We start from the raw sequence: 26,628 nt of genomic DNA on the forward strand, positions 1-26,628 counted from the left end.
ATATTCTGTTTTAATTATAGTCAGACAAATGCTACTACAATATATAGGTTGACTGCATAAATTTCTCACGCAGTACATGATTTTACACAAACGTATTTACTACAGCAATATAGATGGTTGTTTCATAAAACGTTTGCTCAGAAGAAGCAAATGTAGCTTTACAGTTGGGTGTCAAAAAGATGAGGCTAATTATATTGTAAGAATCAACTATCATAATCATAATAATATAGGACATGCATGTTGCAGATGCTAGTGTGGGGGGAAAAGTAGGTTGCCATAGAAACCAGTGCATAAGTGGTGCTTCCTATACCAATTTTAGCATGAGATGGATCCAATTGCTAAAATGTGTACTCCTGTGCAAAAACAGGATCAGGAACATATCTCTCAATTAATTCTTTACCATTTCAGTTCGTGTTTAGAAAAAGATGCTTAATGCACTATATTGACTTTAGATACAGCTCTGATATAGAAAGCAGGAGCTTTTAAAAAAAAATACAAGAGAGGTTTTGTAAATTTAATAAAACATATCATAGTGATGTAAAACAAACCGAGAATATAGAACATCTCTGGTAATATGGAGATTGGAAGCTATTTTTCTTTCATTGTTTACATGGTGGAACATTTATTGAATTAGCCTATAGAAAGCTTATTTTAATAGCCAGTCTCTGTATCTATTTATTATGATTCAGTCATGAACATTACAGCATTTATTCATTTTGTACATTACATTTTTTATATTCTTCTCTAATGTTGCATTTCAAATCTTTATTAAGCATTGTATTTATTTTTGTTAAGATGATTAGGATTGGGGATAGCTAACTGTAATTTTATTGCTACGTTTGCATTATTGTTGGTCTGTATTGTAGATTTATTTCATTTTTAATCAGTGACAGGTTCATTATTACTGGTGTGTGGATTGTAATATCTGATTGGCTCTTATGTTAAAATAAAAATGCTACTAAAATAAAAAAGTAATCATTGCAGATGCAATACAGCTACAAACCAGAGGGGCCATCAGAAAGCTACAGGGAAACATTGTGCTGCACTGACTCTCAATGATTAAGAGGTGTGCAACATAATTTAGAGGAACTGTTCTGCTTTATTAAGACATAAAATATTCTTTCAGAAATCAGTGTATATTGTTGCAAAACTGTACTTTATGTCAACACATGATTTTTGAATGTATTTGTTGGATTTTTTTTAAAGCCTAAAGCCACATCCAAGTGATTTGGGCTCACAATCAAAGATAGCTGCACATTTGCATCACTGAATCTTCTACATTCTAGAAACATCGAAGTGGAGACAACAGCCGAAATTTTACAGCCTCTCCTGCCCGAGGTTCGTAGAGTCCTGCCCAAGGCCAGCAGAGAATGCCGTTCTGTGGGCCGCCCTTGGCCCGATTCTGGGGCGGACAAGACAGTAAAATTCCGGCCAACCTGTCTACAAAACTGCAGCAGGCACAATTGCCTTGAAAGAGGATGAATGGCGGCCATCTCCTTTCCCATTAGTGAATTGTCCCAACAATTATCTGGATACAAGGATTTGTTCACAGCCAACATCCTGTGAAATCACTACACTCTAAGGCACAACAATGAGGCATAACTTAACCTGGTCTAAGTAAAATAATAAGAGAGGAATCCCCAGCCATGATCTAATCAAAGTAACTGTGCCCTGGGCAATTGGAGAGGGAAGTCGGTTTTATGCATCTGTTTTCGCCGCAGAACAGGACAAATGACTAAGGTGCTGAAGAAACAAAACCCTAAATGGATTCCTTCCCACTTTCTCTATTTGTCTGTCTGTTGTTCTCTCTCCATCCAACTAGCAACATTTGAACCATTGATTTTGATTATCCAGGTCCAACAGACAATGATTTTTATAAAGATATCTAGCACTGATATCTATCAATCTAGCACTGCTGTCTCCAGAATAACAGATGAATCATATGCCTGCAACATTCGAACCACTTCAGCACTGGAAGCAGCAGGGTCATGAAGTGAAAACAATGGAGCAAAGAGTGAAATCAAAAGGACCAACAAGTTTGGCCTGAATCCAGCCAAATCATCAGCCTTCAAGAGCCATACCCCTACAATTTTATGAGGCTCTCCCCTGTCAGTAATCTATTTGTGTCAGTGAATTTTGAGAGAATGCATATGTGTTTGAACCATAGAACCATAGCATTCCTACCATGCAGAAACAGGCCATTCAGCTCATGAGTCTGCACTGACTCTTCAAAACAGCATCCCACACAGACCCTTTCCTCCACCCAATGCTCATAACCCCACATATTTACAATGGCTAATCTCTTTAACCTACACATCTTTGGATACTAAGGGGCAATTTACCATGGCTAATCCACCTAACCTGCAAACCTTTGGACTGTGGGAAGGATTATTACTTACGTGGCGAAAAACTGCAGCAGGCGACGGTGCAGAGAGACCTCGGGGTCCTTGTGCATGAGTCGCAAAAACCCAGCTTGCAGGTGCAGCAGGTGGTCAGGAAGGCGAATGGGATGCTGGCCTTCATAGCGAGGGGGATTGAATATAAAAGTAGGGAGGTCTTGCTGCGGCTGTATAGGGCATTGGTGAGGCCGCAGCTGGAGTACTGTGTGCAGTTTTGGGTGCCGTAGTTACGCAAGGATATTTTGGCCTTGGAGGGAGTGCAGAGGAGGTTTACTAGGCTGATGCCGGAGTTGAGGGGGTTGAGCTATGAGGAGAGGCTGAATAAACTAGGCTTGTACTCGTTAGAGTTTAGAAGAATGAGGGGAGATCTCATTGAGACATATAAGATGATGAATGGGATGGATAGGATAGAGGTGGAGAGACTCTTCCCGCTCAGAAAGGACAGTAGGACTAGGGGGCACAGCCTCAAGATAAAGGGGGGGGGCGGTTTAGAACGGAGTTGAGGAGGAACTTCTTCACTCAAAGGGTGGTGAATCTCCGGAATTCTCTGCCCGTTGAAGTGGTGGAGGCTACCTCGCTAAATATTTTTAAGACACGGGTTGATGGGTTTTTGATAAGAGAGGAGATTAAGGGTTATGGGGAGAGGGCGGGAAGGTGGAACTGAGCCACAACAGATCAGCCATGATCTTATTGAATGGCGGGGCAGGCTCGAAGGGCTAGATGGCCTACTCCTGCTCCTATTTCTTATGTTCTTATGTTCTTATGTAGGAAATCAACGTAGACATGGGGAGAATGTGCAAATTCCTCACAGACAGCCACCCAAGGTTGGAATTGAATCCAGGTTCCTGGCGCTGTGAGGCAGCAGTGCTAACTATTGTGCCACCGTGCCACGTTATGCGAGAGAGAAAATTGGAACATTCTTATTATTTTACTTATACCACGTTAAGTTATGCCTCATTGTTGTGCCTTAGAGTGTAGTGATTTCATAAGACCTTGGCTGTGAACGAATCCTTGTCAGCTTGGCTGGTAGCCATTTACCCTCTTTGGGATCTGTTACAACTGTGATGGGAGGAGTGCACAGTTAATTCTAGCCCTACTTCTCTGCAGGTTGCAACAATAGTTTAAATGTTGAATTCATTCACCAAAATGGCCAATTGTTTATCTTTGCTGCTACTGTACCTGATATAAAAAAAACTTTAACCAGGCCTCTTTCAATTACCACAGAACAATTGATTTATTATGAAACAAACTTCTTTTAAAGTATGTTGCAAAACTGGTTAATATACAGTTTGTATTCTGAAAGTATAATGATTTATCTCCCTTGTAAAAATCCTAACATACGTTCATATCCACAAAATCACAAAACAAATAGCACCTCTGCAGAAGTTGGAGTGAAGGAATACAATAAAAAGGATGCAGTTTGAAAAGGTCTCGACAGTGGTGATCTGACAATTCTGTTCATATTAGATCTGAAAGTCCTTTCAGATGGATCTTTGGTGACACACTGCATTTGATTATTCTTGTTTGTCACAGCTTTACAAGTTTTTAAAAAATACAAATGGGTTATTCTGAGATTAGAATTTTCTGACTGACAGTTAACTGCAGGCAATTCGGGGGAGAGAGAGCAAAAGAGAGAGAGCGAGAGAGAGACAGGCAACCTTTTCAGTCTGCTCTCAAGGCACAACACGTATAGACTTAAGTGCAAAACAAAAATGTCCAGACAGATGTTAGTTTTCAACACTTTCTACAGTGCAGAATCTTTCAACGTTTCTTCTTATAGTTGCTAGTGGTTGTGTTGCACAAAATGTACCAGATCAATTTGGAGAATATCTTCATGTTTGATGTCAATGAAGTCAACTTGTAGACCTAAGCATATTAGGCAATCGGCCATGTGTATCTGATGTGATCATTAAGTCTCCTGGCTTGCACTTGACCTCACAGTCGTAACCTTGGATCATTATAAAGATATGCTGCAATCTTGTCGGTGTACTGGTCAATGGTTTTCACCAAATCATCCTCAGTGGCTTGTAGTTGGTCTCTACTACAAGATATGGAAACAGATGATTCCAATCACTAACGCTAATGTATCCTATGTATTGGAGTAATTGTGGACAGTGTTGTGGACAGAGATTTTGAAGCAAATGCAAACGTTTTGCCTTTTTAGAATATGCCTACTCGAAGGTCTTTCTGTAAGGTGATTATTTCTAGGTTAGTCGTTCCCCTAGGATCATAAAATTGCACTGTGGATGCTTCTGATAAAGGTCTGTTTCAGAACTTCAAAGAGCACAGTGGTTGGCACTGCTGCTGCACAGTGCCAGGGACCCAGGTTCAATTCCTGGCTTGGGTCACTGTCCGTGCGGAGTCTGCGCACTCTCCCTGTGTCTGTGTGGGTTTCCTCCGGGTGCTCTGGTTTCCTCCCACAGTCTGAAAGGTGTGCTGGTTGGGTGCGTTTGCTGTGCTAAATTCTCCCTCACTGTACCCGAACAGACACCAGAGTGTGGAGACTGGGTGATTTTCACAGGAACTTCATTGCAGTGTTAATGTAAGTCTACTTGTGAAACTAATAAATAAACTTTAAAACTTTAAAGACATTGGTGGTCTTCGTGTCACAGGAAACAATTCTCTCAACAACTTCCTTAGTGATTTAAGGTTTTTGAGGTGAAATTGAGGCAAGAGATAAAGAGACTTGGACGTCATTGAAGGTCATCCTCACCTTGAACAGATAGCATGATCTTAATATCCTGTATTTCACTTGTTTTTAATCACATACCAGAACTGAAATAAATGGAGCTGAAGAAGTTGATTTGCTGCACGCTGATGTCGCATTTCAAACTTCCAACTCCAGTCCTTCATTGTGTGCCACTTGCATCAATGAGTGCAGATTATGGTCATGTCCTTGCTTTGTTCTTCTCACAACAGCTATATCATCTGATGTGGACGTATTGTGGTACAGTGTATGTATGTGACTAATGGCGGCTTAAAAGAAAGCCTGGCTAAAAGCCCAAAAGGAAGTTGCTGAAAACAATGTCACCTGAACAGCTGTTACAGACCACTGAAGAAGTAAGTTGTGTTTGTGTGTATTAGGAATAACTTTTAGTTTTAAATTTAATTTATATTCTTTACTTGTGGATTAAAAAGGTGAAACCTGAGTCTAGTTTTGTTTTACAGTGGAGACAGCAGGTATGGCACAGTTTGTGTACCTGCATTTTTAATGAGATTTTATCATCTTTGAAATAGTTTAGGGACTTTTTCATAAAAAGCGAAGTAGAGGCATGCTGTTGCCTAGCAGCAGACATATAGAGAGGAGGACCTACAGAGATAGAATAGCAACTTTTAGTTCAGATGGTGATTATGCTCTAAGGTGAATGGAGCAGTTTAGATCTGTCTCTAACTGGACATACTAGCAGATTGCTGAGGAAAATAAGTCTAAGAATCTTAGATGAGTTGTTCTAATGTTAAAGTAACAGCGAATGTCAAGTGAGTTCTAGCTCTCAAGGGAAATACTAGGTTGTCAGCAGCCTACAGGGAGAGGGAACTATGGGGAGCTGGTCCTAAAGGAAGAGGAGAAACATTCCAGGAAGACTTTTAGGTTAAGTTAAAGGAACAGAACAGGGATCTGGAACAGATCCTGCTCAGTGAAGAATGAGGAGCAGAACAAGGCCCCAAGTTTACAGTGAGAAAGTTGCAAGAAGCAGACATAAATAAAATAGTTTGATGGGAAGCCAGAAATCCAAGGAGACAGCCAAAGAATTACGCAATAGTGTTCTGTTGGTATGGCTGAACACCTATGTGGAAGGTAAAGTTTAAGTGCACATGGTGAGTCAGGGAAGAGGAACATTGGAAGCAGATATTGAGATGCTGGAAGTGGATCCATGTGACGTCTGAGGGAAGGTGTTATTTTTGAGAAGATTTCAAAGTGAATACTTTGAGGATTGAGATTGGAGAACCTTATGGGAAAGATAGAATTCCAGTGAGACTAGTTGGCTCACAGCATGACAAGAATCTGGGAGTATTGATGAGCAGTCCAAAGCATCTATCTGGTATCTTGGTTTCAGAGTATGATGTGTCTAACCATGCGTCATCTATTTGTTCATGTGGATGGTGCGCTTACTGTGAACATTAGAGTTTAAGTTCGATTTTGTAACTTGTGTCATTTGAATAAATCTAGTCTATTTATATCTGTAAAGGGAGAGCTGCAGATGAAGGAATAGTGTAACACAGTTCATCTTTCCTATTTGTTAAATGTTTTATCAGTGGGCTCATTGGCCATGATTTTACTGGCTGGCCCTGCCATCAATGGGCAGAACAAACAGGTAAAGTTGCACGAGAGCTGAGAGCTGGAACTCTTTGCCGCAGGAGGCTGTGTAGACCAGGTCATTGAGTTTCTTTAAGACAGAGATAGATAGATTCTTGATTAATAATGGGATCAGGGGTTATGGGGAAAAAGCAGGAGGATGGGGATGAGAAAAATATCAGCCATGATTGAATGGCAGAGCAGACTCGACGGGCCAAGTGGCCTAATTCTGCTTCTTTGTCTTATGATCTAAATCAGGATTGTGTAATCTTACCGGCACTGGATATCTGGCGCAGTCAGACACTCACCCATTTGTGGTGAGAGGCTGAATAATTTATTTAAATATATTAAAATTCGAATTCACATGTGATTAGCAAGTCTGGGATCCAATCGTATGGGCTCACTTAGAATCATAGAATCCCTACAGTACAGAAAGAAGCCGTTCAACCCATCGAGTCTGTACTGACCACAATCCCACCCAGGCCCTATTCCCACAACCCGACACGTCTATCCTGCTAACTTCCTTGACACTAAGGAGCAATTTAATGTGTCCAATCAACCTAACACACACATCTCTGGAGGGTTTGCCTTTGTGGTTTTGCTGGGAGAGGTTCTCAGTGGTGAGGAAAACATCTGGTCTCCACAAATGAGGAACAGTCGTGTTGCCTTTGCTGCTAGAACCGGAGACCATTGAGACCCCTTCGAGGAGTTCAGGCGAAGAGGGGTGCCCCTTGAGCATTGCCTGCCCGGCAGTGCCAGCCAGGCACCTTGGCATTGCCAGCCAGACACCTTGAGCATTGCCTGCCCGGCAGTGCCAGCCAGGCACCTTGGCAATGCCCAACCAGGCAGTGCCTGGGGGACAGGGCTTGAAGGGGGCAAGGCCTGAAGGGAGTGGGGCCAGGCTGAAGCCTGATCGGGGAGGTAGGGGGGCCAGCTGTCTCTCTGCATCTGTGACCAGTGGGGGGAGGAAGGAGAAGGTGGCCTTTTGCTGTTCTGCAGCTGATTGGGCGGGGCGGGGGGGGGAGCGTGGGATCAGTCTGGATGGCGGGGGGTAGGTGGTATGGGTGATATTTTCAGGCGATGTGGGGATCATGATCAACTGTGGGCTCCTGTAATAACAGGGAGGAGGCTGGGTTGAGGCTGGTTGCAACGGCAGAAGCTTGACAGATCTGTCTGTCGGACCTCTGCTGTTGCAATTGCGCATGTGCAGCCATAGAAGTGCGCACGTGAGCAATAACTCCCTCTGCTGCTTGATCAACCTGGCTGGTGAGTTAGGCCCCGCCCATTGCTTCTGGTGGCTGAAAAAAGTCATGCCCATTTTTTTCATGCACTAAGTGCATAGGACTGGGAATAAAATGGATCTGAAACTCTCCCGTTTTCACGCTGGCTGGACACTAAGAATTTTTCTCGTAAAATTGTCCACTGTTACTCTGTTCAGTATGCGGAGATGCCGGCGTTGGACTGGAGTAAACACAGTAAGAAGTCGACTATCAAATAAATCGGTTGGACTTAAACCTGGTGTTGTCAGACTTCTTACTCTGTTCAGTAACCACTCTCCACATTTTGTAACAAAAGTAAAGGTTAGAATCCATCAGCCTAGTTCCATCCAAGATTTAACTTTCCCCATGGTAACAACAGCTAGAATCATAATGCAGGATACAAAATGTAGTAAACTCTTGGACTTCTCTGTGAGACCAGTAACCATACATAGCATCAAGTTTCAAGGAAAATGCTGCATCTGCAAATGTTGGATTTGCAAAAGTCTATGATGATCTTCTAAATTTTGGGATAAAGTCCAGAGAAGGAGTTAAAGTGTCAAGCTGCTACCACAACATGGTGGCTATCAGCTAGTTTACAACCTACATTTGACCCCTGTAGGACAGCACTCAACGCAGTCCTGTCCTGTGTTCAGGTGAGCAGTGACTTTGGCCTCAGTTCCTGCCAGCTCACTGACCAGGATACCTCAGAAGGGCAGAGATGGACTTCCAAGTAGAAGAGGCTGGTCCTACTCCAGGCAAAAGGCGTCTGATAGAGATTACATCTACCCCTGACTGACTAGGAGTCCAGAGCACTTGTCTCAGTTGATCCTTGCAGAGCATACTTCTTGGCACTCGCATATTCTCTGCAGGACAGCTGGGTTTGCAAAATTGAGGAGCACATTATCAGCATAGGCTGAAAGGATGACCTCATGCATGGATCATCGAAAGGATGCCTGGCTTGTGCAGAATCAATCTCAACAACCTCCTCTGTAAGGAAAGGTTCCACACAAATAGAACATAATTGGCAAGACTGGGACAGCCTCTCCCAAACCTAAAACAAGGGACCTATCATCAGCCAGCAATGTAAGGAGCTGCTTATAGATCCCATGTCTTTTTTCCAGCGAGCAGAAGAGGAGACATGCTCTATGTTTTTGAGAAACCGGATCTGTGGCCTCACATACACGCCTCAGGACCCGATGAGTTGTAGGTCCGTCAGTGCACCCTCCTTCCCTTTCTACACTGACCACAGGCCATGTCCTCATCAGGCTGACTGAGACAGATTAAGCATCTCCTTCTCCAGCTCCTCGATCCTGTAGTTCCATCTCTTTGTGGAACTGCTTGCGGAGTCCTAACGGAAGATTCAGATATGAGTCTTGGTCATGTCCAACTGTGACCTCAAGGAGGGGAGGTCACCTTCTCCAGTTCTCCCAGAGTGAGCCCAAGACCTACTTGTCCTCCAGCATGAGGTTGTTAAAACTGCTAGTATGCGGTCCCCATCCGAGTGCAGAATGGAAGAAATTCTGCTCACACCAGATAGTGATCCAAACACGGCACCTGCTACACAGAAGCTGCCAGAAGACAGGACATGCATGGTTTAGAAATGCAATGGTGGTCAATTCTGGATGTTCTGACTCTACAAAAGTGGTTATTCTCATTGTCAGAAATAAGGGCAACCAACACCAACACCCAGTGTACAATGTGGAGGGAGAGGAATTCTAATGTTCCCTCTCCATCAGGAGCCCTGAAAGAAACTTCTGGAACTGCCGCTTAGTATTCCAGCCCAGCTTGGGGTCGTTGTTAGCTGTGTTGGACTAAATGCCATCAGTCTGGGGCTGGCTGGGCTCTGCCTCAGAGACCACAATTGCTTCACAAGTAGGAGAGGGCTCGCGTACAGGGAGAAAGGGAGAATTTATGTGGGGTACCAGAGTATCCACCAATTCACTAGACAATGACTTTTGATCGCTGCTGAACCATCCACCTCTAGGGTGTCACCTGCAATTCCTGGTTCTTCCCCCACATATGGTGTGGGAGGAGGCTCAGAGCCACCAGTTAGTTCAACATCTATCACAGTCCCATCTCTAGAATCATTGGCAGGGAGGTCCTGTCTGGTCTCTTCCAAAACTATTGGGTCACCAGGCAGCTGTCCCTCGGGAGAAATCCCGAACCTTCTTGGGGCTGTGCACTTCTCTGTTGGGCCCAGGGTTGGGCTCAGGATTGGTTTAATCTTTACAGCATCAGGTCTGGGAGTGACAGGTTTTGGAGTTGCACATACTAGGCAAGCAGGGAGTATTACATTTGACTTGAGCCTTCTTGATGGTGGACAGACCTTGGGGAGTCATGTGGTGAGACACTGAGCAACAGTTTTTGAAGGCACTGTATTTATGTGGCTCATCCAATTAGGTATCTGTTCAATGGTGACAGCCAGAATGTTGATTGTGGGGAATTCTTAAAAGATCATATAATCTCGCTTGTTGGAGCTGGTCATTGCTTGGCACTTGTGTGGCATAAATGTTATGAGTAACCCAGCAGCTCAAGGCTGGATGTTGTCCAAGTCTTGCTGTGTGCTGCCTCAGAGCACTTCATTTTCTGAGGAGTTGCAAATGGAACTAAACATTGCAATCATCAGTGAGGTTGAGAAGGCTGTTAAAAAAACACAAGAGAGATCCTTGGCTTTATAGATGGATGCAATTAGCAAGGAAGATATTTTAAAGCTTTAGAAATCACTGGTTAGTTGTCAGCTGTAGAATTATGTTCATCTCTGGCAACACACTGGGAAAGATGACAAGGTTTTGGAAAGGGTGAAAATGTGATTTACTAGCATAGTAAAATAAAAGCAAAATATTGCGGGTGCTGGAGATCTGGAAAAAAGCAACAAAGTGGGTGTCTGTGGAGAGAGAAATAGAGTTAAGGTTTCAAGTTCAATTTGATTCTTCTTCCACTTTCCACTTCTTTCATGCTATTTTCCTGCCTGCTGCCCATAACCCTTGCCTCCCTTATAAATCATGAAAGGCTTTGATAGAGTTTGCTGTTGCCGATGGTTGGTAACCAGAGGAAGCACATTTAAGATGATAAATTAAAGAATCATTAGTGAGATTCATGGACATTTTTTTACATGGCGTGGTGTTGTGATCTTGAATGCATTGCCTGAAAATATTGAAGGGAAAACACTGTAGAGCTATGAGGAAAGAGTAGGGGAATGGAACTAATTAGCTATCTCCACCGCAGAACCAGAGTTCAGGCTCCTGACACACTTGCTGCAAGTAACAAGCATTTGTAGCAGCAATACCTCGTTGCCAGCAAATTATTGTCAATGTCCTATAGCAACATTGGGAAGAATTTCTCCACTTATCTTGTATAAAGAAACATCTACATAAGTGAAGAAAATTAGCCACCAAATTATGATGCTGGTTCAGTTAAAATTTTTAAAGTGTAAAGAAATTTCACACTTAAAGGAGCTGTTGCTGACAATTACTAAACACCGTTTTGATGCAAACTATTGAGTTGTTCCACCTGGACTATCTTCATGGAAATCATGGAGCATTTACCTTTGCTTTTGACATGTATACCAGTAATGACTGCACTGATTATTTTTATTCCAGAATTTGTAAATATCAGTAGCTGGTGGATCTGAAATCCACCACATCACAGAATTGTTATGTACAGAAGTAGTCTATAAGATGCAGTTTTATGTGCAAGTAAAATAAAGAAGATAATTGATGAGTCCAGTGCATGACAACCAAGACCGCTGGAGTGCCATAATGACAGTGATGAAGTTTAATCCTTTGTTACACATAAAAGAGCATAAGATTATTTCAATAATATACACAAATTAATTTCCACATTAAGTACAATTTAGCCATGAATTTCTGCTGTTTCATACTCAAGACTTTTAAGGTTTGCAGGAGGTGATGTAATGTGAAGAAAATATATTTAAAGGGACTTTATCATCAGTTTGGGGAGTTTATAGCAAGTAGGTTCAGTTCTTGAAACAAGCAGGAACAGCCAGTGTTGCAACAGCTGCTGTCGTTGCCATGGCTACTTCTGGGTAACATCTGCTGCAGAATAAACTTTTTCCCAGTGGATTTTGTTCAAATGCTGCAGTTTTTTATTGTAGTACTTCAGTATTGCCTATATAATCATAGCTTTCTGACTGTGATGCATTTTTAATGCTTTTCAATATTATTCCAGCTCCAGTTAGACCATAAGACATAGGAACAATTTTCTCATCCCCACTTTCCTGTCTTTTCCCCACAACCCCTGATCCCCTTATAACCTTTATAAGTTATAACCTTTCGAGCTTTGTTTCTCCTGATTTAAACACACATGTTCTGCATCTGCTGTTTTGTCTTAATTCGCCATTCATCTTTATCTACATTGTCATGGTTTTGGTCCATTGGCTGTCTCCACTTTGTCTGTGTTGCTTTGTCTTAGTAAAAAGTCTGACAACACCAGGTTTTAGTCCAACCGATTTATCTGATAGTAAACTCACAAGCTTTCGAGGGGACTCCCTCTTCATTCACCTGACGAAGAGGGAGTCCCCTCGAAAGCTTGTGAGTTTACTATCAAATAAATCGGTTGAACTAAAACCTGGTATTGTCAGACTTATTACTGTGTTTACCCCAGTCCAACGCCGGCACATCCACATCATTGCTTTGTCTTAACATCGAGTGCTCAAGAGTTGCCTGGCTCAGACTAATGCAGAAATTACAGCAAAACTCATGTCAGCTGCTGCATCAATCTTGGGAGGTGAGGGTAGGAGACTGCGGTGGGCAGGGTGTGAGGGGGGTGGGTGAGTAGGTGATGGTGAACAGTTGACTGGGGAGAAGGGTGGGTAAATAGAGAGTTGTTGAGCAGAGGGGGTGGTTAGGGTTAAAGAGTTGTTAAACAGGAGGGGGGACTGATGGCTAGTTGAGAACTGATGTGTGGGAAGAAGTATTATTTGTTTTTGTATGGGAGGTGGAAGGCTGTTTAAATCAGCTGGGTTTGCCCTGTTGCTGGGTTGTAGCAGCAATTGGGTCTAAGAGAATAGATGATTAAACCATTTCTACTGGAAGAAAAAAAAATGAACTTTTAAAGGGATCTTGCAGTTGTCAAAGCTCCTGCAATCCCACTGGATGTCACAACCCACACGTCAGGAACTGCTACATGGCAGGCTTAATTGGGGTACAGTAGGAAGGGTTGTGGTGTCCCCACCCTCCGCCCTTTCAGACGTTTATATGCTCCCACCATCCCACCCCCACTGCCCATCATGAAACTTGCTAAGATGGATGGCACAAGATTCTGCCCAATTTATATTTAAATTGCACCTTTCACATAATAAACTGACTCAAAACGCTTCACAGAGGCAGTGTGAAAACAAAATGTGGGCCAGAGTTCTACTGTCCTGCCTGCCATGGTAATTGGAGCAGGTGAGGGGCGGAGCATGGGAAGGTCCATTGACCTTGGGCGGGATTTTACTGTTTTGGAAAGAGCGAGGCCGTAGATTCCTGCCCATGATGCTGAGCCAAATGGGGAAATGTTAGATCAGATAACCAAAAACTCAGAGTTAGGTTTAGGGAGTGTCTTAAAGGGGAAAAGTGAGGTAGAAAGATGAGGTTTAGGGAGAGAAGTACAGAACCATGAACAGCTGAATGCATAGCCACCAGTGGCAAAACAATTAAAATTGGAGATGCTCCAGGCACCAGATTAATTGGGTATAATGTTACATTACCAATCTTTTAGCTATCCAGTTTCAGAAGAGAACTCTCTCAGGTATTGCTAACTACTTTATGTTAACTGAAGACCATTTGATGGATAATAGTCATTTGGAATGTTTAGCTAAGTGGGATTTATAAGGCCTACAACTTACCATACATTGAGCAAACAGTGTTTTGCATCAATTGATCAAATCTATTTTAGCATTCAAGTTTAGGACTTTGGGTTTTTCTCTTATTTGGGAACAGGATTTGTGATTACCCCACGCCCAGTCTCATTGAAGCGGATGGCACGTGAATGTTGTGCTGTCTCCACATAGCCATGATTCCGGCATGCAATTCAGTGCCGAATGTGTTGCAGCCTGGCTGCATGCTCAGCAAGGGTGCCAGCAGCATGCACGTGTTTTAACTAGCCTGCCTCTATTAAAGACAGCTTTCCTTTTGGAAAGAAGTTGCAAATGAATGAGGAGGGATTAGCTGCAAGGAGAAAACCCCAAATGGAATATCAGTTTAGAGTAAAGATTCCTAATTTTCTGATACAAATGCATTTGTAACAAGACAGAAAAGTGGAGAGAAGCAGTGTTTCTGCAGGAGCCCAAGAGGCCTTCAGGGAAAACCCTCAGAGGAGAAACGGGTCAGTTCCTAGTCTATTCTCAAGGACCTGGTATCTGTTCCCAAAGAGATATACAGGTGGTCCACATCTTCATTTTCAAACAACATCTCCTACCCACTGCACCACTGATCTCTCATCCTACTCAATGCGCCATAACCCCATCATGAACCAGTCAGCAATCCCTAACACCCAGGACTCAAGCCTGATATTCAGGTAATCCACATCACCTTCATGCACCTTCCAATGCTGCTTGCCTCATCCTCACCTCAAACTCCAGCTATTCTATCATGGCATGCATTCCATCCAATTGCCTTCAATGACATTTTTCCTTCTCACTTGCAGGACAAGGTGACCCAGGTGGGAAGAGACCAGAACTAAAGGAGTAAAGGGAAGCCTATATCATCTGACATCTATGGATGGCATTAGATAAGAAGCAATTATTTAAAGACATGGCACTCCAAATCATGAGTACAGCTATGACAACATATTGCAACTAGTGTCATTGAGAACATGCAGAATGAATGTTCACATCTCAACCTCATCTGTTGTATGACCATGAACATCTTGCTTTCCATCTCCAAGCCACGACCCCCACTCCCCTCCCCTGTTCGAACCACTTCCCTGCATTCCCTCATGCTTTCCTTCTACTTTTCTGCTAGCAGAAACCCAAGAACTGCCACCTGGTTGGCCACTGCAGCCTCATAAAGAGGGAGGGTAGTAGAGTCAAGATCTGTTTGTATTGAGTGCACAAGCATGCTGCAGCCATGCTAGATGAAATGACAGTGCATATGCCAGCTTCCTGGATGGCAAGATAGCTGTGTGTTCTGCTACAAAGGATTCAGATGAGGAGTTCAGTGAGGCAGCATATAGGAGAACACTGATGAGTAAGTAGGTCTTCTGGATAGTTTGCTGCAATTGTTAAGGGGATTCTGGTTTCGATGGGGCACAGCATATAGCAGTCACAAAGCTTGGAGCCCATATTTTGCAGCATGGAAATAGTAGCTAACTCCACAACAATACTTGTGCACCCAACCGGGATTCAGCATCTGGTGGCTGATGCCTCAGGTTCCATTCAGCAGAGGTGGAAGTCTCAATGTTGCATTGCTACAGACAGATGTCATGAACTTGCTGCCTAAAAGTTCAGAGTGCTGTTATCATGACTATGCTCCCAGAGCTCAAAGGAATATGCAGCCTCTTGCTGTTGTTAGATAATGTTATAATGGAAATTATTTTATTTCAGGATTTTGGCCAAGAACATATGATGGTGTCCGCTATCAACTTGGACACCCATACACTCCTATCATGAGCACTGGTGGTCTCATCCTAAGTGATCCTAGCAGTGAAATTGTTGCAGGATGCTAATGGGCTGCTCATTATAGCCGCATGTTCCTTATATGATTGGGTGGTGGAGGGGAGTCATGAACAGAGGATCTCCTTTGTCACTTAGTAGCGCTTGGTTCATGCTGGTTGCCCAAAGACTGCAGGAATGGCTGACTGCCTCAGGATGAACCTGTATGGCTGCTGGCATAGGAAGGGTACCAATACATGTTATTTGCACAAAATGGTCCTATCTATCTTAAAATGGAACTGCAGAATTACTGATTTTTACTGGGATTTGAAAATTTTGAATTGATTTCTTTCTCCCTGTGGACATTCACCGATGTCCTGTGCTTGGTTGCACAGCAACTAAACGTTAATGGACTGGTATCTCGTGCAGTTCCTGTATATCTCCCTACTTAAATGTGAAACACATGAAGTCACATGTGTACAGTTGATGGCTCCCTTCACCATTGAGAATGCCACTAATCAAAGCTTGCACTTCTGGCTCCCCAACAAGATAGTGGACATTGAATTCCCCTTTTCTCGCATATAAAGTCTCCCCCAGCTCACTGCTGCAGTGTTGGATGGTGAGTTAATAAATATTGACATGCTCCCTGCTGTCACCTGGATGGATCCACATCTATGGAAGTTGAGGGTGTCGCTGACTTGACAGCCATTGGCAGCACCACCTTCTCCCAGCTTTGTGACTCTAAATCCTGTTGCAGGAGGTGGCATAGCTAAGTGGCCACCTTCTTGCTGATTTGTAGACATCTTCAGCATTGCCCCTGGCTGAGGTGAAAGCAGAAGTGCTTCCTGAAACTCTGGTAGGCAGAGCCCTTTTTGGAGTGCCCTTCTCCTGCCTTTGAGCAAAACTTCCTTCTCTACAACCTGTACTGTGTTCCTGTCATGTTATTAACCAAGGGATAACTGCGGCTACAGTCTCGATAACTTTAGCAGGCCTTCTGTTTACATTGCAGCAAACTCCTCCAAGTTCCCCTTCATGAAGCAACAACACTCTCTCCAAAATCCAATCAGTCAACCAACCTCCAAGAATTTAGTACAATACTTCCATTAACTTTGTAAATGCAGAAGCCAAAAGCACTGCACTTGCAAGGTGGATAATTGGCCCTCTGAATAATACTGTGAGGTAATACTGGCTTCTCTAGTGCTAGCTTCATCTGCAATTACCAATTTGGATCAGTGTTACTTAATATAATATTCCTTTTTGAGTTACTTTGATTGACATTTCTCCTATCATTTTCTGACAATTAAAATAAAATTCACATTCGTCACATAGGTCCCACTTTAAGGCATGACATAGAACGCTGCAAAGCAATCTTCATGCTTACAATCATTTTATTTGTCTTACCAAATACAAGTTGGTAATTAGTTACCAGTACACATATCATAAAAGACAAAATCAAAAGGCTACACCTATACCTAGTATATTTATTTTGGATTTAGGTCTTATTGAACATAGAACAAATTTAAATATCTCATTTCATATGTTGATGTGCACAAATTCTTTTGTGCTCATGAAGTGATGCTATTAGTGTATTTTATTGTGTTGTGATTTTTATTATTTACTTATTGTAAAGTATCCAGTTATAGAATACTATCCTTATAAGTATAAAGCATTCTGAAGAACAATTGAGTACTGCAAGCTGCCCTAAGGCCCAACACTGCCTAAATACATGCATTTCTAGATACAGGGGAATCAGTTGTGTGATAATGGATGAAAACACTTGAGTTTTTGACTCTATGGCTTTGAATACAAATCAGAACCACCTATCACGCAGATGCCCTAACTGAAATGGTTCAGGCAGTCCCAACTCTGCGTACACTGACTAGAATTCTCTGGCTGTTCCTTTTGGACCCGGCAACAGCATACCCGCACTGTGGGTTTCCTGATGGCGTGGAGAGCAGTCAGTGGTAAATCCCAGGGACAGCAACAGGACCAGAAGATCCCGCTGCTGGCCATAGCCACCATCCCATCTTGACTATGTATGCAAGAATAATACTGAACAAAATATGAATGAATTGCTACATTTTACCAAGTGTGCAGGGTGCCACCGAACAATACCAATTATCTTTCAGGCCAGTCTGTTTTAATGACAGTTTTAAGTGTTATTACTAATTAATCCAAAATATACAATCAGTTGATACAAATTTATGTAAACATTGTCATATCAGAATTAAGTAACAGCTTGCTGTACTTCAGGCACCTGCATTATTTTCCTAGCAGATTTCAGACAGATTCTAAAATTGATACAACAAGTTTCAGGGAGCACTTCTACTTTCACCTGTAAATCATCAATTATCCATAAGACTGTAAAATGAATCTAACATTGTTACATTTTGCTTGCCAAATATCTGCACCATTTGAATCATAGAGCAATTGACACCGAAGACTGTTGTACCATCTATCAGCTCTCTGTCCACTTAGTTTCAATCTTCTGTCCTTTTCTCATACACTTTTTATGAATTACTTCATTTTCTTTCTACTTCTCTTTTAGAAGTAATTATATGTCTTGCTTCCATTGATATTTTTCATCAGGTATTTCATGTCCTAACAACCTTCAGTGTACTAAAAATAATCTTGTTCTCATCTTTCCTTTCATTGTTCCAGAGATGGTATTAAATTTATTCTCTCTAGTTCCTGACTAACTGACTAATGGACATATTTGACTCAATTTATTCTTATCAAAATCATGGGTCCTAGTTGTGCCTCTCTTTTTGTGGGTTGTGTGGAACATTCTTTGTTCCATACCAGTTCATGTTGCCTCACCCAAATGCTTTCCTGGTACATTGACACATGCATTGGTGCTGCCTCCTGCTTTCGACTGGAACTGGAAAACCTTGCTTCCAATTTCCACCCATCTCTCACCTTCACATAGTTGATCTTCGACACTTCCCTTCGCTTGTTGATTCTCTTTCCGTTTCTGGGGAGAGGCTGGCTACTGATATTCATTACAAATTCACTGACTCCCACAGCTACCTCGACTAATCTTTCTCATACCCTGCTTCTTGTACGGACTCAATTCCAGTTTCTCCGTTAACTTCACACCTATTCTAATGGTGCTACCTTCCACGGCAGCGTTCCTGACGTGTCTTTTTCTTCAACTGAGGATTTACCACCTCTCTGCCTTCCACACTGTTTGACAGTGCTCTCAACCTTGTTGATGCATTTCCTGAACTTCTACCCTCACCCCTTCCCCTTCCTCCTAGAACCACAAAAGGGCTCTCCTTATCTTCATTTTCCACCCCACCAGCTTCCAAAAGATCATCCTTCGTTATTGTGCCACCTTCAATGAGATGCCACCTCCAAACACATCTTCTGCTCCCATGTCAGCATTCCAAAGGACTGTTACCCCCATAGCACCCTCATCCCATTCTGTACCATCCCCAACAACCCTCATTCCCTTCCATGGCACATGATGCGTGACACTTGCCATTTTGTCTCCTCTAACCTCACTGTCCAAGGCCGCAAACACTCCTTCTCAGTGAAACAGTGCTTTATTTGTACTTCTTTCAATTTAGTATGCTGTATTCGCTGCTCCCAGTGTGGTCTCCTCTAACCTTGGGAAGACTAAATGCAGGTTGTGTGACCAGTTTACAAAACACTGAACACCGATTCAGTCCACAAGAGAGACCTTGATTTTCCAGCTGCTTGCCATTTTAATTCACAACCTCACTCTCATGCTTATGTATCAGTTCCCAGCTTGCGACAAAGATTCAGTGAAGCCCAACACACATGTGCACCTTATTTCCTGATAAGGCACTCTACAACCTTCTGGACTCAGCATTGAATTCAACAACTTTCTGCTATAAACTCGATCTATCTTGATTTTCTCTTGCCAAGTATGGGTCTGTATCTTGTTTTCATGCTTTGGCTTTCACACGTGGCTGTCCTTTATTCTGACATTAATGCTTGTTCTGCACCAGTATTTTTCTCTTTACTGCAAACATTAATGCTCCCTTTTGTTTCATCGCATCTTTGTCATTTAATCTCTCCTACTCTCTAACTCAGCCTTCCCCCCCCTCCCATTTTTCAACATCATAAAACCATCACATTTCTACTTCTTCAGTTCTGAAGAAGTCATATTGGGTTTAAAACTTTAACCCTGTTTCTCTCTCCACAGATGCTGCCAGACCTGCAGAGCTTTCCTACCACTTTTGTTTTATTTAAGAATTGGTTTTTTAATGGCATAAAAATATCATAGTTATTTGTAAACACCATCACTCTAGCCCAGTGGAATATCAAGCTTTTCCATAACAATAAAAAACCCCACATATTTAAAAAATATAGGTTTGTTCCAAAAGAAATTACTGCAGATGCTGGAATCTGAAACCAAAAGAGAAAATGCTGGACAATCTCAGTAGGTCTGGCAGCATCTGTAAAGAGAGAAAAGAGCTGATGTTTTGTTCCAGATGACTCTTTGTCAAAGCTAAAAGGCATAGAAAGTGGGAGATATTTATACAGCAGTGTGAGGGAATGAAGGTTGAGTCCCAGCCACAAAAACAAGGAAAAATGCTGCTAATGGCAGTCCTTAGAGAGAATAGAATGAATGGCCAAATAACAGAGAGATGAAATCAGAGGGCTAAGCTGTGACAGATGAAGATATGGGGGGAGGAGGGAGATGGAAGGAAAAGAGGTAAAATCGAGAGAAAAGAGGGAAAGGGGAAGCAAAGGAGGAGAAAAAGTAAGGAAAGGGGGATAAAATAGGGGGAACAGAATGGGCAAAAAGAAAAATAAAGACAATAAAGAAAGAAAAGGTAGAGAATAGGTAAAAATTAAATAAAATGAGAACAAAGGGGTTGAGGTGAGATAGAGCTAATCGTCTGAAGTTGTTAAATTTGACGTTGAGACCGGAAGACTGTAATGTGCCTAACCAGAAGATGAGGTGCTGTTCTTCCAGTTTGCGTTGAACTTCACTGGAACATTGCAGCAGGCCAAGGATAGACATGTGGGCATGGAAGCAGGATCGTATTAAAATGGCAAGCAATGGGAAGGTCAGGGTCCTGATTGCATACAGACTGAAGGTGCTCAGCAAAGCGATCACCCAGTCTACGTTTGATCTCTCCGATATAGAGGAGACCACATTGAGAGCGGTGAATGCAATAGATCAAATTTAAAGAGGTACAAGTGAAATACTGCTTAACCTGTGTGTGGACCTTGGTGGACAACCTGTAAAGAGACAGAACAGTATTGTGAGAAGGATAAGTCTTCAGAAGGATTAGAATAGATTATCCTGTCAATAAAGTGCTAGTCCACATCATACAATATTTAAAGGCTAGCTGAATTTGAAATCCAAAACTGATAGTCTGAAATGTCCCGAATGCTTCTGGTTTTTCCCTGATATTTGGTACAGCTATCTATTTGGCTATTTCAAAGCTTTAGTAGTTGTCTAGGTTTGTGATGAATATTTAAAGAACTCAGATATCTGTTCATCTACTTCAGATGTTCGACAGATGCATGAATTTTTGGCTATTTTCAGAGGCTCTAATGGATTTTGTCCACAGGATTCATTGATGCAATTGTTTAAGGAAATCTGAACTTGAATGCCCCGTTGCTTTCCAAACCAACAATGACATTTCCTCTGCAGGGTTTGTTTACATAGCTGTCCAGGGGCATTTGAGCTTGTTTATTTTGACACATTTATGAGGAACAGAGAGGATTTTGTTTTGGTAGCTATCAAGTTGTACTTGTTTATTGTGACAGAATGGTGAGTTTTCAGTGACTCCCAAATGTTATTGTGGGGATTGGAAGTTCTGTTTATAGTGGATACTGTATGAGGGGGTTTGGGATTGGGATGAGGCGGGTAGGGGTGAGAGTTAGGGTGGCTCAAAAATGATCTGCAGATTAAGGCCAGTGTCTCTGTGACTCTGGGTGTGTCTTTTAGTCTGGCCATCTTGGCATTGGCCAACCTCTGTCTCCACCTTCCAGTGGCAACCTTAACTTCACTGGATCAATATTTGCTGGCTGGCACTGACAGCACAGCAATAAGATTGCGACTTCAGGAAAATTCAATTGCCACTTCAATAATGAACATCTGATTCATAGAATCATTACAGCACAGAAGGAGGCCATTCATTCCATCAAATCCATGCCAACTGTCTGAAGTAATCCAGTCAATCCCTATAACTACTCTATCCATATGGTTCTGCAGATTTATTTCTCTCATGTGTCAGCCTTCCTCTATAATTCCATTTATTCACCAAATCTAAGACCATAGAATCCCAACAGTGCAGAAGGAGGCCATTCAGCCCATACAGTCCACACTGAACACAATCCCACCCAGGACCTATTCCCGTAACCCCACACATTTACCCTGTTAATCCCCCTTATGAGGCTAATTCAGCATAGGCAATTAACCTAACCCTCAGTTCTTTGGATTGTGAGAGGAAACCGGAGCACCCAGAGGAAATGTATGTAGACACTTGGAGAATGTGCAAACTCTACAGTCACCTGAGGCTGGAATTGAACCTGGGTTCCTTGCGCTGTCAGGCAGCAGTGCTAACCACTGTGCTACCGTGCAATCCCAAAGATACCTTTTTTGCATTCTTACCAACTTGTTTTTTCCATGCTTAAAGTTTGTGTACCTGAGCCTGAAGACTCTTTGGCCTTAATATTTCTGAATTCCCCATTGCAGTGCGGCTGTTGAACTACTGACTTGTATTGCGATGTGGGCAGATTGATCAAGCATACAGTCTCAAATGTAAGCGTGGAATGGGATTTACTAGTTTGCCAGTAATTTATTCTACTGATTCAAAACATCAAAAAAGCCTGTGATGGTGAAGGAGATTGCTTACATTTAGAAAAAAATTTTATTGTGCGCTTTGTGGCAGCTACAAGAATAAAGCAAAATTGATGTAAGACAACCTCTTGAAAAAAACATTTGCCCGTGTTCCCACTTTCAACACTGAGTTGGCATTGTACTGCACTTTTCATGGTAGAAATGTTACTATGGCAACAGTGCTAAAGTGCTGCAGAATAACATTACCCATTATCTATAAGATGTGTTTTTGAAGTTACTGAGGAATCTCAGCTATGTTAGAAGCACACAGAGAACACACGTAATGCCTCCGTATGGAAGGCTGCCTATTCAGTTTGTTTACTTATTTTGATATTTAATTGCAATCCCCTTGCATGCATTGAGATTTTGTTCCCTGCTGAAAATAAGGTTGTTTCAGCTGCATGTACCAGTTTGATCTTAAGCTTCAAATCCCAATGAAGCAAAAGTTGTGGTTTTGAAATTGAATCATGATGCAGTAAATAATTTCACACTATTTGTACTTAATCGCAAGGGTGCATTCAGCTGTGAATAGATAATCTGTGGAAATCATTTCTGTAATTCTGCAGCTGTGTCATCGACTATTTAATAATGTTTTATTAAACTGTGTACCTCCATTCTGGAATTTTTGTTTCGTTTATAATCATAGAATCCCAACAATGCAGGAGGAGGATATTTTGGTCCATCGAGTCTGCACTGACTGACCACAAACCCAGCCAGGGCCCAGCACCATAACCCATATATTTACCCTGCCAATCCTCCTGACACTAAGCTCAATTTAGCATGGCCAATCAACCTAACCTGCACATCTTTGGAGTTTGGGAGGAAACCGGAGCACACAGAGGAAACCCATGGGAGAATGTGCAAATTCCATACAGACTGTGACTGGAGGCCGGAATTGAACTTGGATCTTGGGTGCTGTGAGGCAGCAGTGTTACCCACTGTACCAATGTGCCAACCTTCTAAGGGCTTTAAGGGTAAACCAAGCTTTCCCTAATGTCGTATGTGGCCATGTTCTCAATATTGCATATATTTGAATTATTGTATGCGGAATAGCTAAAATATTGCACAAAATATGATTAAAAATAACTTCATATTTTGTGAGATCTGCATCAGAATTCAGTATCTTGGAAATGCATGCTGTGCATGATGGTACGTTGAATCGTATGGTAACTTATCATAACAACATGATATCAAAGATATTGTTGCTGAAATTATTTTAAGAAAACCAAACAGTTATAGGAAGCATCTTGTGGCAGAATGCATTGCGTCCCTGCCTCTAAGCCAGAAGTTCTGGCTTTGAGTCTCAATCCAGCAACATTCATAATGTGGATAGATAGGTTGGTTATTAATCTGTAATTACTCCTGTATGGCTGTTGCAGGTGGTAAGAGAGGGAAAGTCTCCTGGTCAACCATGTTTAATGTTGACTGCCGCCCCTTCAGCTATAGCCTTTGATGATAGACCGTTGACCTGTTTCAGGAAAACCCACCATGCAACAGACACAAGTGCATACTTTGCCTTATGAGCCACTAGGCATGGGAAAGGAATAAAAGTACTGGGCAAGATTCTCTGACTTCCCTGTGGCGTCTTTTGCATGGTGGAATGTGGGGCACCATTGGCTGGAATGGGGATCTTCTTGTCCCATTGCATCCAATGGGATTTCCCATTGACTCCACCCTATGCTGCCAGGATACCCATGGTGGGGTGCACCATCAACAGGACCAGAAGATCTCGCCAGCATGAACAGCCAGAAAGTTCTAGCCAACATTTACCTATAGTATTAAAAGTTTTGCTGAGTTTCTACAAGCAGAAAGTGTTCACATGTCATTCAAGAGCTTGTAGGGCATGAAGCATACGCATTGGATCAAATGCCCATCAACTGAAAACAGAGAAAAAAAGGTTTTGGCATGGCTCAAAAAATGAATTAAAAACCAAAACCTGTACAATAAGATGACATATCTTTAACAATTTTTCCAAGCACTGAAGAGTAGCCAATGATTAGAATCCATAAAAACAATCAGTCAAATTCCTGAATTTAAGTGAAAATCTGAATTAATACGCTGGACCCTCACCTGTCCCATCATGTACCCTAGAAGTAATATTTTGAAGCATCCTACTAACATAAAAATGTATAACTTATTCATTTAAATTGATGCATTCATGAGATGTGTGTCGCTGGCCTTTTTGTCATCCGTATATTTTTGAGAAAATAGTGTTGAGCTGCCTTGACCTATTGAAGTCCATGTGGTGTAGATACAACCATAGAGAAGAAATTCCAGGATTTTGACCAAAGGACGTAGAAGGAATTATGACATAGTTCCAAATCAGGATGGCATGCGAAGTATCTGGGAATCTGCAGGTTGTGTCCACATTAACCTGTTACCCTTCTCCTTTCTGCTTGTAGAAACTCAGCAAAACTTTTAATACTATAGGTAAATGTTGGCTAGAACTTTCTGGCTGTTCATGCTGGTGAGATCTTCTGGTCCTGTCGATGGTGCACCCCACCATGGGTACCCTGGCAGCATAGGGTGGAGTTAATGGGAAATCCCATTGGAAGCAGTGGGACAAGAAGATCCCCATTCCAGTCAATGGTGCCCCACCTTCCACCATGCAAAAGATGCCACGGGGAAGCCAGAGAATCTTGCCCGGTACTTTTATTCCTTTCCCATGCCTAGTGGCTGTAGGTTTGTATGGTCACGTTGTTAAAACCTTGGTGAGTTGCAGCAGTGCATTTTGTGGATGATGCACACTGCTATCACTGTGAGTTAGCAGTGGAGTGAGTGAATATTTAAGGTGATGGTTGGGTGCCAGTCAAGCAGGCTATTTTGTTCTAGATGATGCTGACCTTCTTGAGTTTTGTTGAAGTTGCACTCATCTAGGCAAATGGAGAATATTCCATCACACTCCTGACTTATACTTTGTAGATGGAGTATAGGCTTGGGGAGTTTGCAAGTCAGGTCCTTACTACAGAATCCCAAATCTCAATCCTATTCTTGTAGCTACAGTATTTATGTTGCCGATCCAATAATGTTTCTCGCCAATACTAACCTCCCTATGATGCTAATGTTGAGGGATGCAACAATGATATTGTCATTGAATGTCAAGGAGAGATAGTTATATTTTCTCTTGTTGGAGATGATCATCACTTGGCACTTGTATAGTGCAACTGTTACATGTCACTTACCAGCCCGAATCTGAATGTTGCCCAGATGGTGCTGCATATGGACACAGACTGCTTCAGTGTCTGAGGAGTTGTGAATGGTAACAACATAAGTTCTGGGGAGAGTTCCCTTGGAGCAGAAAAGATAAAGGAGACAATCTTACCAAAAAAAAACTCAATGTGCCAAATGAGTGTGAAAAACCTTAGAGAATCAAGCTGTATTTTGGCTGAGATAAAAATGGAATCTTACCTAACTGTCCAAAAAATGAAGCCAAACCTGTTTTTCGCCAGCAGGAGCAGGAGGAGAGGCTTGGCTCACTGAAAACCAGCAGCAGAGGGGCGCCACTGCGCATGTGCACATCTCTATGTTATATTGCAGGGCTCCTCGGCCAAACCCCACCACCCCAATTCCAATGCACGATCCAGCCAATCGCTGTTGTGGAGTGCCAGCACTGCCTCCCCCAATCGCTGTTGCAGAGTGTGAGTAACCCTCCCCTACCAATTATTGCTGTTACACAGTGGCAGCATTCCGCCCCCCGATTGCTGTTGCAGAGTGTGAGCAACCCTTCTCCACCAATTATTGCAGTTGCAGATTGGCAGCAGTTCCCCCACAGCTGTTATTGTTGCAGAGTGGCAATTGTCCCCCTCCACTGTTGCAGGGTGGCAGCAGCTCTGCCCTCTTGGCACTGCCCAGTGCTCGGTGGATGCTGCCAGTGTTCTAGATTGGTAGTGCCAGTATGCAAGGCTGGCAGTTCCAGGTTGGCATTGCCCAAGGGGCAACCCCCCTTTGCCTCGATCTCCCATCGGGCTTCAATGGCCTTTGGTCCTACTGGTGAGGCCACCACGTCTGGTCCCTGGGATGATTGTGTCCTGGGCTCACTTGTAACATTTAAATTATATTTTAAATTTAATTTAAATATTATAATCAGCCTCAGACCCTTAACAGGCACGAGGTTGATCTTGCCGGCGTCATTGACTGGCCAGCATTTATTGTCCATCCCTAGTTGTCCTTGTTCAGAGAGCACTTGAGTGTCAACCACATTGCAGCACTTCTGAAGTCACACGTAGGTCAGACTGGGTAAGATCATTAGTGAA

General features: G+C 42.5%; 1 protein-coding gene across 2 annotated transcripts in view; it reads left to right on the forward strand.

Moving 5' to 3' along the window:
* The window catches only part of LOC145350132 (G protein-activated inward rectifier potassium channel 1), a 207,727-nt gene that overhangs the window by 98,803 nt on the left and 82,296 nt on the right, over positions 1-26,628 (forward strand). The gene's annotated exons all lie outside the window — the stretch shown is intronic.

The sequence above is a fragment of the Carcharhinus amblyrhynchos genome, chromosome 11 (genome assembly GCF_965287045.1).
Source record: "Carcharhinus amblyrhynchos chromosome 11, sCarAmb.v2.hapA, whole genome shotgun sequence".
Lineage (NCBI taxonomy): Eukaryota > Metazoa > Chordata > Chondrichthyes > Carcharhiniformes > Carcharhinidae > Carcharhinus > Carcharhinus amblyrhynchos.